Source organism: Eleutherodactylus coqui, chromosome 3 (genome assembly GCF_035609145.1).
Source record: "Eleutherodactylus coqui strain aEleCoq1 chromosome 3, aEleCoq1.hap1, whole genome shotgun sequence".
NCBI lineage: Eukaryota > Metazoa > Chordata > Amphibia > Anura > Eleutherodactylidae > Eleutherodactylus > Eleutherodactylus coqui.
In genome coordinates, this window is record NC_089839.1 from 146,926,780 (window position 1) to 146,934,940 (window position 8,161).

The window sequence follows — 8,161 nt, forward strand, 5'->3', positions numbered from 1 at the left end:
CCGCGCTTGCGCAGTCCGGGTCTTCTTCTCTTCTCAATGGGGCTCGGTGTAGCTCCGTGTAGCTCCGCCCCGTCACGTGCCGATTCCAGCCAATCAGGAGGCTGGAATCGGCAATGGACCGCACAGAAGAGCTGCGGTCCACGGAGGTAGAAGATCCCGGCGGCCATCTTCACCAGGTAAGTAAGAAGTCACCGGAGCGCGGGGATTAAGGTAAGCGCTGTCCGGTGTTCTTTTTTAACCCCTGCATCGGGGTTGTCTCGCGCTGAACGGGGGGGGGGGGGGGGGGGGTTGAAAAAAAAAAAAACCCGTTTCGGCGCGGGACAACCCCTTTAATATAGGAACTTCAACCTGGCCTGACAGGTCACTCAATGTATCAAACTCAAATTTTGTGCTTTTACGGCGGTGATGAGGATGGCACCACCAAAGGTCACGCAAAGGGGTGAAAGTGTGGTACAAAAAAAAGCTTGTGTGTGTGTGTATATATATATATATATATATATATATATATATATATATATATATTAGCCCCTCTTGGGTGCTGGTCATCATCATCCATTGCTCATCCTCCCCTCTCAGTACTCTGGTGTTTGGAGTCATGCATGCTGTCTTGGTGTTGACTGTTGAGTCATTCTCCCACATTTTCTGAGGATGGTCTGAATCACCTGTTCACATGGTCTGTGGGTTCCTGCTCCACCATCTTTCGGTGCGTCCTGTTTCTACGGCGCACAAACTGCACCAAAAATGACTTTATTCTATAGGTCAATATCATTACTACGATACCAAACTTATACAGTTTTTTTTTTGCTTTACTACTTGTATTTTTTTTTAAAAGATATTTAATTAAAAAAATTTTTTTTCTGTGTCCATTTTCTGCGGTGACCAAAAAAGTGCATTTCGGGTGTTCTTTATTATTTTTTTTCACGTTCATCATGCGGGGTAACATTACTTTGATAGATTGGACTTTTACGGACGCAGCGATACCAAACACGTATTTTTGGTTTATTATTTTGATTTTTTATTGCAAATATGGCAAAAGGGTTTTTTGAACTTTTATAACTTTTTTTTTTAATAATTACTAAAACTTTATTGATCTTATTTTTACACTTTCTTTTAGTCCTCCTAGAGGACTACAACCAGCGATGCTTTGATCGCTCCTGCAGTATGATGTAATGCTATAGCATTACGTCATACTGTTTTTTGACAGGCAGCCTATCAAGCCACCCCACAGGGATGGCTTGATAGGCAGTCTGCTAAGGCAGCCCTGGGGCCTTTCAGAAGGCCCCCGACTGCCATGACACCTGCACAGCTAATTTGTTTTAAATTGACTCCATCTGGTAATTTTAGCGCAGGAATAAGCATGCTCTATGCATACCATTGGTGCCATGGATTCTTCCATCCTCGTTTCGTTGTCGATGATGTTGCAGGGGTTCACCTGCTGTCTCATTTGAATAACTAAGGCCGCCTACACATAGGCAGATTTGCATTGCGGAATCCGGAGTGGGCATCCGCCTCCGAATTCCACAGCACATACCTTCCATAGCATGCTATGGAAAAGTGATTCTTCCTGTACATGAGCAGAAACCAATTGTGGTTTACGCTTGCGGAGGAAAAAGCGCAGGATGCTTCATTTTTGCATGGAGTCTGCAAGGAGAGCTTCTATTTAAGTCAATGGAAGCCGTCCGATCCGCGGCCCTACCACAATTGACAATTAGCGATGACGGTGGTAAGTTGACCAGATTTTCCCAGGGTCAAAGCAGGGCAAAGAGGTGTGGTCAGGGGCGGGGCTTATCACGACATATGATTTTACCTCCGTTCTTATAAAAAGTACAGGGCCATTTCAAAAAAACGTAGGAATCCGCAGCATTTCTGCATCCAAAAAACTGTCAGAATACGCATGATTGGTGTGGATTTTGACTGGAAATCAGCCACTTGTCCACAGCTGATTTTAAACTATGCGGCACTCCCTCTCACCCCCTCCGAAGGCTTCCCGCTGTCAGCGCTTCCTGGCTTCCGGTTTCCAGCGGCCTGTAGTGGCCTCACTGACCACACCGCTGCAGCACCTGACCAGGATGGAGGGAACCAGAATCCAGGGAGCACTCACAGCGGGAAGCCTTCAGAGTAGGGGAGGGGGAGCGCTGCACAAAATTAAATCAGCTGTGGATACCTAGCTGATTTCCAGTCAAAATCTGCAGCAATGGTACAGATTTTGACAGTTTTTTTTAGATGTGGAACTTGTAGTGAAATTTCCACTGTGGACATTCCACAGCATTTCCGCCATGTTTAAACATCTCCTAGGACAGCTTAAGGCCAAATCAATTGAAGTCCAACGCTCAAAGTGGTTAAGAGCAAAAAGCCTTCCACATAGGGACTTCACATCGGATTTAATCCATAGGTATTTATTAACTATTTCCTACGCGTTTCGGCACATGTATGTGCCTTTTTCAAGCATATAACACAGTGTACATACAAGATACATAATTTTTTTATTTTTTTAAAAAATGCACTCACAACGAGGCTTCCCACTAAGGTCCCGGCGAAAAGCGGGACATAGGGCCCCAAAGCGTGACTGTCCCGCCTAAATCGGGACATCTGGTCATCTTAGACACAGGAAAAGCAGGAGTTAAAAAAAAATCTGTACTGTGCATGTCCGACAGCAAGCCGTGCAGACGATTCACTGTTCAGATGATGAAAAAGAAAGACAGGTACGCGCGAACACCGCTGTTGCCTGGGCCGGATTCCTCTGTGGGATTCCACATGCGGAATCTGAACCGCCTGTGTGCACATGGCCTAAGGCAATCCACTTTTCTACCCTCTAAATCTGCCATGACAAGGAAGGGGGCTGACTTATTTATTAAAATGGACCGGTCAGAAAGTGGGGGGAAGAATCTATACCACATGACTCCTATCGGATATAAGCTGGAAGTGGAGGTGCTGGCACCTGGACTGTATCAAGTAAGCTTTTCTTTCCTCAGACAACCCCTTCAAGGCATGTATGTAATGAGGCTGCGGTCAGAGTTGGTTGTCTCTGCATGGGGTGCCCATGTTGCAGAAGATCTCGAGAATCAGCAATTTCCAAAAGAAAAGAAGCACTTGTCTGGCACATCTAATATTTGGATACAGAAGCTCCAGAAATACTTTATCGGACGTTTCAATAGGACTACGCATTTTGGGGCGCCTTGAACCCCTTCTTCAGGTCGATCACAGTAGGCTTACCGTCACTTGTGGCTAGGCTTTTCTTCACTCAGGGCAGATATTCAGTAACACTATAGCACAATATCTAAATAGCATGGTTAACGCATAGTTGCTTATTCGCAGCTAGCACAAGAGGTACATGCCCTATAAGCCCCCTCTTCCCCTCTTGCTAGTACGCTGGCTCATTGAAGAAATATGACATTTAAAGAATCTGTTCACATTAGTTTCATGGCTTCCATTTTTATTGCAGCCATGACACCTTTGACACATACATTTTGAAACTCATCCTAACAAATACTGATGGATCACAACTTAGAATGGTTTTCAGGTTATTTTTTTTATTACTACACCTTGTTGTAATATTTGCAAGTTTTCACAACTGAGAGGGCCTATGGAGTTTTGAACATGGGGATCTTTAGATATCTAAGAGCTAAAGAGATATTCCAGAAATTGGGCAAAATTTCTCTAACTTTTCCACATATCGCTATTATTCCAAATGTCCATCTAAATTGTCGGATTAAACTTCAGTATCTTTTTCTGCTGACCTGCACCTCTGCTACTTTCCAGCCAGCTCCAGGTTTGCACATTGTTATTTAATATGGAGCAACGGACTAGAAAAGCTACATGTCCCACAATGCCCAATTACCAATTAGTGATAAGTGCGCATTCACCACTGTATAAACTTTGAGCATGCCTGACCAGTAAAACAGCTGAGCATACAGGTCGTAACCATTGGACACCAATAGAGAATCAAAGCTAAGCAGCAGCGGGTGAGACCACAGGTAAAGGAATATCTCTGCAGCTTTGCAAAGCAAGTTATATCATTATGAAGCATATAACTTTCATTTTCAGTGGCCGGAATACCCCTTTAAGGGCAATGTAATAATCTTTCATAGACAATTAGAGGGCGTCAAATAACCATTCTAGTTGCCTTTAGGAATGTAGTGAAATTACATTGGGTTAGATATATTCTTAATTGGTCTGTAGAGTGGATGAGGTTAGAGAGCAGTGGCGTAACTATAGGGGATACAGGTGCACCCTGACCCAGGAGCCTTAGGGGGCCCATAAAGCCTCTCCTCTTCATATAGAGAGTCAATTTCTATGAATAAAGCATTATAGTTAGGGGCCCTGTTACAGGTTTTGTATTGGGGCCCAAGAGCTTCAAGTTACGCCTCTGTTAGTGAGCCTAGCAGACGATAGCTAGTATTTAGCACTTGTCTTATACAAGTGTGGAAGTGTAAAGTGTTAATACCATACAGATGTAGTAATCATCAACATGACTAGTGAATCGTAATAAGGGTGGTCTCACATCTGCGTTGGAACCTCCAGTCAGAGTTTCCATCACAGATCCGTCACAAAATACCGGAAGAAAGAAATATGCTGCATACAGATCTTTTTCTTCTGGCTAAAAGCCGGGAAGCTGAGCAGAAAGTAAACAGACCGCATTAAAATCAATGTTGTCCGTTTGGAGCTGTTCCTCCGAAGATGGAGTCGTTCGGCCACAGGGATTCCCTTTTCCTGCTCCTAGAGCAGAAAAATGAAACCCCCGAGCGCAGGTGTGTAACCACCCTAACCGGATTTGCAACTTTAAAGATAGTGAGTCACAAGAATATAGAGCTATTCTTCACCCTGCAGTAATCAGTCTCATCCCAAGATAGCAATTATCTAATTTTTTTTACTGCTCAGACTACACTACCTAAAAGGGTTAATAGATAAAAGGCTTAGATCAGCATTTGTATAAAGGAAAGTATAAAAGTGTCCTTGAATTTTTCAGACCTAACAGAGATTGATGATACTGTACATTCCAGCTGTAGAAAACAGCCAAAACTTGAGAATGAAAACCAGATGGCTCTCCTCACCCAGCCAGTGAGTAGTGGAAAAGTATAAAGGTAAACCTGGGGTACAGTTTCAGCATTTTCAGCAGCAAATGCATAGCTGCAAATCTGCACCAAAACCACATCAAATGGTGCAAATTTTGATGCAGATCTCACCCAGTCATTTGAAGAAGGTAAATCCAAGGCGAGTGTGTATTGGAATTTTTAGAATTCCATCAGCAATGCCTTTACTGTGTATACTGTGGATTTTCCATAGTTAATACTGCTGCGGAAAGTCTGCAGCATTTCTGACCCATGTGACCCTTATCCAATACTTACCACTCCACTAAAGACTTTTTGTTTGTCTTGATTAAAATTTTTAGGTGGGGTTCACACGGAAAAGAATTGCCATTGAATTTCCGTGCGGTAATCAATCTCTGCATGGTTCAGGTAGCCAGCTCAAGGTTGACTCAGCAGCCTTCCATCCTTCTGAGGTCAGTAAAATGAGTACCCAGCTTGCTAGGGGGTAAAAGTTGACTGGGGAAGGCAATGGCAAACCACTCCACAAAAACAGTCTGCCAAGAAAACATCACGATGTGACGTCACCCAAAGGAGTTGGTCACGACTCGGTGCTTGCACCAGGGGACTTTAACTTTAACTTTTCTTTAAAAGGGGTAATTTGGGCTTTAACTATCGATAACCCACTCTTATTAATATTTGATCAGCAGGGGACCACATTGAGGAGCCAGAAGTATAATAGGAGGCATTGCTCTTATTGATTTCAGTGGGCATGAAATCGTATATTAGACTTCCAGTCCTGACCATGGAAAACAATGTCTGGTCACGCTGCAGCAGGCCGGACGATCAGTGGATTGGTTGAGATTGTGAGCGATGGACTCCTGGAATACCCCACACCGTAAATAGTATTTTTCCTAAGCTCATTTAGAAGGGAAAAACACCACATATGGGACTCAAAAAGTTGCATTACAAAACTGACAAAGGTAGTCTATCAGTTCCAGATCTGAAGCGTAAAAATTGCAAAATGATGACCAACTGTCAAAAGGGGCAACTTGAAACTGTTTGGCCTCTGTAACAGGGTCCCCCAGCTATGAGTAATGCTTCATTTATAGTACTGTTCTCTTTGGTATCTTATGGGCCTCCAGGGCACAGGTACAACCACACCCTCTATACTCAGTATAGTTACACCCCTGCCAGCTGTGAATTAAAATTATCCACGCTACAGTACATACGTATACTAACACCAGTTATATAGTGCAGACAACTGTGCTTTCATTATACTTAGGCCGCTTTCATGCGGACAACAAAATTGCACGATTTTTGCCGCAATGATAGCGCAAGAAAACACATATGTGAAACCCATGCTTTCCAATAGGCTCCATCACATTAGCACTGTTTTCTTTGATGCTATCTTGCAAGGGAAAAAAAGCCCATGTTTTCCTATGAGCCCTTCATTTTTGTCGCATTGAAATGCACAAAATCGTGGTTTTCGTGCGATGCGTCATTAACAGTAGAAAATTAGCCCTACCCTGAAACTTAGCTCATTTCGGATCCTCCTGCTGCTCTCCGGTGCTCCGCCAAGTGTCCTGCAGTCCTCGTTCGCCCACAGAAGATCACTTCCTGGCTATGGGATTCATAAATCTCGCCTCCAGGAAGCGATGGCTCTGATTGGTTCATCCAGTGCTGCTCAGCCAATCAATGCAGGGCTAAATAAACTAATGCAATTGCTGTAACTGGTTCATCCAGGGCTGCAGTGATTGCCTAAGCAGCAGCCAAAGAACCAGCATGTTGTGGAGGCGGGATTTATGAATTGACTGAGCCGCAGCATTGATTGGCCAATTCATAAATCTCGCCTCCACAACGTGCTGGCTGTTGAAGGTTCTACAGCCGCAGCTGAGCCAATCAATTCAGCGCTGGATAGCCAGCACATTTTGGAGGTGAGGTTTATGAATTGGCCACCCAATGCTGCAGCTCAGTCAATTCATAAACCCTGCCTCCATAACGCGCTAGTTTTTCGCCCACTGCTCAGAGAATCACTGCAGCGCTGGATAAACCAATCACAGCCATTGCATTAGTTCATTGAGCACTGATTGATTGATTGAGCAGCACTGGATGAGCCAATCAGAGCCATCGCTTCCTGGAGGCAGGATTTATGAATCCCGCAACCAAGAAGTGATCTTCTGTGGGCTAACAAGGTCTGCAGGACGCCCGGCGGATCTCCATAGAGCAGCGGGAGGACCTGGACTGAGCCTTTTGGGTAAGTATTCCATTTTTTTTTGGAGTGCAGCTAAGGCTTAATTTTGGGGTAGGGCACATAAGTCATGTGGTTTCTAAATTGAGACACCATAAAACTTTCATGTCCCTAATCAGTGGACTAATTAAGCATTTACTCCTCTACTCATCCTGCTCTGGTATTGTTTTAAGTGCAAATCAATCCCATCATGTCATATGTGTGTGTGTGTGTGTGTGTGTATATATATATATATATATATATATATATATATATATATATATATATATATATAAAATATGCATGTGTGTGCATCTTCAGATCTATTCCATTAGGCTTGGAGAAGAATCCAAAGTAGGTTCGAAAGCTCGCTATGACATCATGTATTTTTGTTAGCCATTAAAAGGTATCATATCTACAAGATTACTTGGTTTCTCTTGCTGGGAACAATCACATTTTGCTCTACTGGCTAACACGGTACCAAACCTTTTTCTTTATGCAGTAGCTGCAACCTGCAACTCACACCATGACCCCATTCACATCAAGGTGAGTGTAAAGTCGCAAGGCTACACAGCGAATTTTGGTCGCACAACCCCTGTTGCAGCGAAAAGTTGCCATGTGACCCTAGGCTTATGCTATCTGAATCCAAACAGATGGCTATGGACGAAAATCAGGCAGTTCATTTTGTTTTACTAAAAAATAATTTACAGTGTTCTAACATAGATCTGGTACACTGAATCAAAGACAAGTAAAAGGAGAACATCAACGTTTATTGTAATAAACTGCAAGTTTAACATAACATATATACAACCAGAACACACAGAAATCCAATAAAAATCCTCAATTTTTCATAACGGTAACTAAAAACTATGCTATACAACTATATGCAGTACAGATAAACACGTTA